The following is a 5,529-nucleotide window of genomic DNA, read 5'->3' on the forward strand; positions in this document are numbered from 1 at the left end:
CAAATAAAAACAAGAAAATTCATCTTTAAACCAGATGTCTGTGACTCTCCCCTGCTGTTTAAGGACACTGTTAAAATCTAGATACAGCTCTATATTTTTATTCTGAAACTTAAGTTATTTCTCCTCCTCTTTAGGTTTTTGTCTTTCCAAGTTAAACTACCTTTTAATTAATTTGGGATTTAAGTGCCCCATTTATTTAGGTTTGCTTGTAAGCTCCATGCTTTAAGGTATTTGTTCACCTTATGAACATTGGGATGGACTTTAATTTAATTACATTCAGTTTATTTCTATAGCGCCAATTCAACACATGTCATCTCAAGGCTCTTTGAAGTTCACGAAATCATCCAGTCAGATTGATTCAAAGTTTTCTACCTAAGGAAAACCAGCTGATTGCATCGACTCATTGACCTGAAGGCAATCTCTCACACTACGGATGCTTGTAACGACAGTGGAGAGGAAAAACTCCCTTTTAACAGGAAGAAACCTCCAGCAGAACCAGGCTCAGTGTGAGCGGCCATCTGCTGAGGCCGACTGGGGTTCAAGGAGACAGAAGCAGAGATAAAGAAAGAAGCAGAGATACAAAAGGCAATTTTAATGTTGAATAATTGTTGATAGACGGCTTTATGTGGAGGTGAGGCTGCGTAGTCATGAGCTGATGAGGCCAATGGGAGCCAGTCTCTAACAGCCACATTATATCGAGTAAACTGAGCTCAGTGGAGGAAAGTCCCTCAGTTTCAGCAAAAGCATTAAGATGATCAGAATATCATTGTATTTTGGTGGTGCTTCATCAGGTTTACTGTCTGCAGGATGATTCACCCTGTCATAATAACCTCCAACTGATTCTGTGAACATGCCAAAGGGATCCACTGCACTCTGATGGCCTCCACAGTCACCATGTCTTAGTTTAACACCCCTGGGATGCATCTGAATGGGAGATTTCCATCATGGATGTGAAGCAAACGGATCTGCAGCTGCTGCTGATTGCAGAGGAAGGTTTCCAGCATATTTTTCAAACTGCACAACAGACAATCGAAGCAGCTCTAAAGGCAGAGAGAAGTACAGCTCAGTACAAGCAGGATAAATCCAGATAACAGTTCAAGCAACATATAATCAGGATAAAAACCCACTCAGCAGGCTCATAATGGCAGGTGAAACAGAAGATCCACATATGCTGGGCTCTTAAATCAAATCTCTTGCTTATGGCTGTAAAATATGAGTGTTTAAATGACTTTAGACAGCCCATAATCAAGAGAAAACAAACAGAGACAGTGATGTGGAGGAGCCAGTTTTAAACAGACAAACCAAAAGATTCTGCCAAGTGTAAACAGGACAGAGAGAATGAAATAGGGAAAGAAACACTAAGACCACATTTGCAAACAAAAGACACGACCACCAGCTACAGTGAGGAACAGGGGACTTGGATTACAACTTCTTTTTCATTTGTTTTTATAGCTGTTTTTATGTTTAGTCTCATTGTTTTTGAAAGCAGAGATTAAACCGATTCCTCTAATATATGAGGAAACTAACTACAGGAAGAAATGAAACATCTAGAGAAACCAGAGCCAATTGTCTCCCGATGTTTTAAACTAAACTTTAAAACAAAGAGAGTCAAGTCCTACTATTGCGAACCTGAAATAGTAGGACAAACCCCTCTTCATGTAGGCTACATGTAACCCCATCCATCTCAGAGGTGTGTGATTATGACGGGGTCCAGCTAAGGTCAAAGTGCAAAGCAAAACACTGCAGTATTTTAGGCTCCATGTTTCTAAAATGTCACTATTTATACCAAATTACAAGCCAGGGAACAGCTGGTTTACTGTTTCCAGAAGCATTGATTGGAAAACGCTCTCAATCAGACAAACGTCAGAGTTAAGTTACAGCCGAGCTGCGGTGCGGCGTTTTGAATGTGGGGGTGGAATTGCAGCCTTCGCTGTGTATGATTAGGGCTTATATGAGAGGATGTCAGTCAGGCATGGGGCTGTGGAGGGAGGGGTTGAAATAACAGACACATGACGACAACACCATCAAACCACGTCGTTTCTCTAACTTCTACACATCAGTTTGGTTTCTGTGTTGATAAACTAACCTTCCCTCATCCTCTCCTCTCCCATGAGCAAAAATCCTCTAACTTACTTTTGTATTTTTTTTTGTCGTCATGAAGACACAGCACAACTATACACAGGGTGAAGCAATTCTCAATTCAGTCAGGTAAAATACAGAAGCATGTTTATCCTGAACTAAAGTATTTCAATTTCAATTCAGTTTATTTCTATAGCAAAAATTCACAACACATGTCATCTCAAGGCACTTTACAATTCAACCAGATCATACAGTCAGATTGATTCAAAGTTTTCTATCTAAGTTGATTGCATCGACTCATTGACTTGCAGGCAATCCCTCACACTAAGCATGCTTGTAGCAACAGTGGAGAGGAAAAACTCCCTTTTAACAGCAAGAAACCTCCAGCAGAACCAGGCTCAGTGTGAGCGGCCATCTGCCGAGGCCGACTGGGGTTCAAGGAGACAGAAGCAGACAGAAAAAGAAGCATAGATACAAAAGGCAACTGTCCATCAGTTCCACAGGCGGCCCCGTCCAGGCAGACAAGCTTCAAGCCAGCTCCCATGTCAGATGATAATTTCCCTTTTTTTTTTTTTTTTTTAGGTGAAATATTTACTCTGGAATATATTTTTCATCTTTTTATTTTGTTAAATATCTAAATAAATAGAAGAAAGTGGAACAGGAACACGGTATCTCAAGCTGTGGTACAACGTTTGTAGCCTGGGTGCCATTCCGAACTTAATCCCGCCCACAACGTTTGAGGTCGGGAAGTTCCATAGTAGCGCGAGTATGCTCGCCCACTCTCTGGCGATCCAGTCAAATTGTCAGGGCGGGCTTTATACGATGATGGACAGATGATCAACAGTAACGTTATCAACCACGTGACCAAAGCGCGCTTGGGTGACAACAACAATGGCTGCCGCTGGAGAGTTGAGGTGTGTAGATTCTGCTATTAGGTCAGCCAGAAACTGAGTGAGCAAATGGGATTAAACGTGACAGATAGATGCAAAACAGTCCAAAATGTTACAGGAATTGCGATGGTAAATCGTTTTCCCCATTTAAGAGGAAAAAAACAGTTGGAAGGCCCTTTAATTCCATTTCCTTAAAACAAAATCGTCCTACAGGAGAGAGTTCAATCTGATATCCAAACATGCAAAGATGATAGTTTGACAGACAAACAGACAAACGTCATAGTCCCATCGCTTTGCTGCAGGGACAGACAGGATGCAAGTAGTTTATAGGAAGATAGACACAACTTAATCCAGAGGAACTCTGGAGAAAAACCTGTTTGCAGCTGCAGAAGACATGACAGGGATGGAGGTTTACCTGCCAGCAGGAAAACATACTAATATACCAGAACGGCCTAGTCCAAGTCCAGCAATAAATCAGTCTTACAGCTAATTATCAAAGACAAAATATCCTGCCTAGATCTTCAACTAGAGACATAACTTTAATAGATTAGTCAACTAGAAAAAAAGCACTAAATGTTTAAAAGCTGTACGTCTTTGAGGTGAATTCTGCATCCATAGTGTTTCCTGTAGAGTCTAATGCTCACAGGCAGCAGGAGAAAGTCTTCAGCTCGACCTTCCTGTAACAATATTTCCATTGATCAGAGGCCGCTGTTGACTCTCCAGCTAACTAAGCGACACGGGTCAGAGTTCATATCCTCTACTCTTCAGCCAAGCAGAGAAGAGTCCTCTGTGCAGATGTCTGTTAGCCACATACCACAGCAGCCTAGCCACATACCTGCAGCATGGAGCATCTACACACAAAAAACCCTGCAGAACCTGCAACAAAATGCTGGAAGGTTTGCAGCAACATTTAACCCAAAACTACGAAACCATAGGAAAATCACAATGAGTTATTATTGTAGCTGTTCTGCAACAATTCACAAAAAAATACAAAAAAAGCAAGAAGCAGAAATATTTCCAAGCTTCAGATGTTTTGATTTAATTTGAGACACAAAGTGGGTTTTTTTTTATAGTGTCATTCTTCAGAAAAGAGAAAAACACTTTCATGTTTTTTCCAAAATAAAAATGAATTAAGATCTGATGATGCCTGCGCCCACGAGAACATTTGTTTCTTCAGGAGAAAAATAAGGAGGGAGGCCAAAATGGGGAAGGTGCATAAATCACATTTGAGACAACCATAACAAAGTGAAACTGTATGCAACGGCTTTTGTAGAAGATATCTGGAGCAGATGAAGTTCAGTCTGGCAACGTATCGCTCTACTCTCCATCTACCATGCTGAAAAGTTACAGACAAATCAGGCAAACAAAACTAAAAACATACCAAAAAAATGTAAAAGATGTCACAAAGCTTTACGAAAGCAGATGAAATGTGTGAATTTTCTAACAGGGAAATAGAAAAAACATCTTAAAACCAGCAAGGTAAGATCACTTACTTTGTCTTCTTTGGTCTTCAGAGCATTTGCTCAAAGATCCGTTTAGTTTATTCCAGTAGGAGTGAGACGGCTGGATGCCTCAGTCCTCCACCGTCCAGTTGTCAGTCGCCTTCAGCAGGACTCACTCGGCTGATGTAAGACGCCTCTGCACTGAAAGGAAAAAATAGAGAGGCAGAGGCGAGAGAGGGAGAGAGAGAAAGAGAGAAGGAGGAGGGAAAAAACCCTCACATTCTGTGGATTCCTGGGAATGTGCCATAGTCCCAGAATTCCACACATAAGGTTTCAATTAAGGCTGAATCCAAGTCTCAATCAAAAAGCTTTCTGCCACCTGAAAAGAGGCTTTCTTTTGACTGTAGCTGCTTTAAAGTAAAGAAGCATGTGAGCTTTAATCACAGCAGTCATAAAAAAACAGGTTTGGATTTCTGTTTGACAAATTCAGAGAGAAAAGCGAGTCAATGCAAAGAGGCAGAGGTACTTTGGTCACATTTTAAAGCTTCTTATTTTCTCCTGATATGTTTGGATAAAAGTTTCCATCTGATGCGGAATATATTGTGGGATTCTTTGGTTTTATTGACTTGCAAAACCAGTTTATGATGATAAATCCCAATTAGGCTGAAGTGACTTAGGTGGTAGAGATTTATAAAGACAAAAGGATATGAATGAGTTTATTTCTGTCTTACAAAGAGTTTTACCAGCTACAGAAATGGGACATCCCAAAAACACCTTTTATGCCAGTGTCTCATTATACCAGCAATGTTAACTAACTTAAAACTTTAAATTATTCTTCGTTTAAATGAAAATATCAAAACATTCAGTCAGACCTGATGAGGAAGAAAATAAATAACCTTTCTACAAACATCAGACATCTTCCATGTGATGCTGGTTGATAAAAAATGTGAAGGTTATGAAGTCAGTCAAAGCACAAAGGAGTGTGTGTGAGAAATATTAAACAGATGGTAGAAGAGCCATGGTGGTTGGTGGAGGAGGAGCCACAAATCAGAGTCTGCTTCTCTAGCGAACATCTCTGGTTGCTTTAACTCTGAAGGATCTGAGTTTTCCTGGAGTGG

At 40.5% G+C, this 5,529-nt stretch overlaps 1 protein-coding gene across 4 annotated transcripts in view; it reads right to left on the reverse strand.

Annotated features, from left to right (window-relative positions):
* Nucleotides 1–4,629, reverse strand: part of ddr2a (discoidin domain receptor tyrosine kinase 2a) — a 45,201-nt gene extending 40,572 nt beyond the window's left edge. For 3 of the 4 annotated variants that reach the window (XM_038295321.1, XM_038295324.1, XM_038295320.1), the window contains exon 1: nt 4,463–4,628. The gene's annotated coding sequence lies outside the window, so the exon portion shown is untranslated. Of the gene's footprint in view, nt 1–4,462 lie in introns of all 4 variants that reach the window. The other variant, XM_038295323.1, reaches the window with a different exon arrangement.
* Between the last annotated feature and the right edge of the window lie 900 nt (nt 4,630–5,529).

Source organism: Cyprinodon tularosa, unplaced genomic scaffold, assembly GCF_016077235.1.
Source record: "Cyprinodon tularosa strain WSP-4 unplaced genomic scaffold, ASM1607723v1 ctg353, whole genome shotgun sequence".
Taxonomy (NCBI): Eukaryota; Metazoa; Chordata; class Actinopteri; order Cyprinodontiformes; family Cyprinodontidae; genus Cyprinodon; species Cyprinodon tularosa.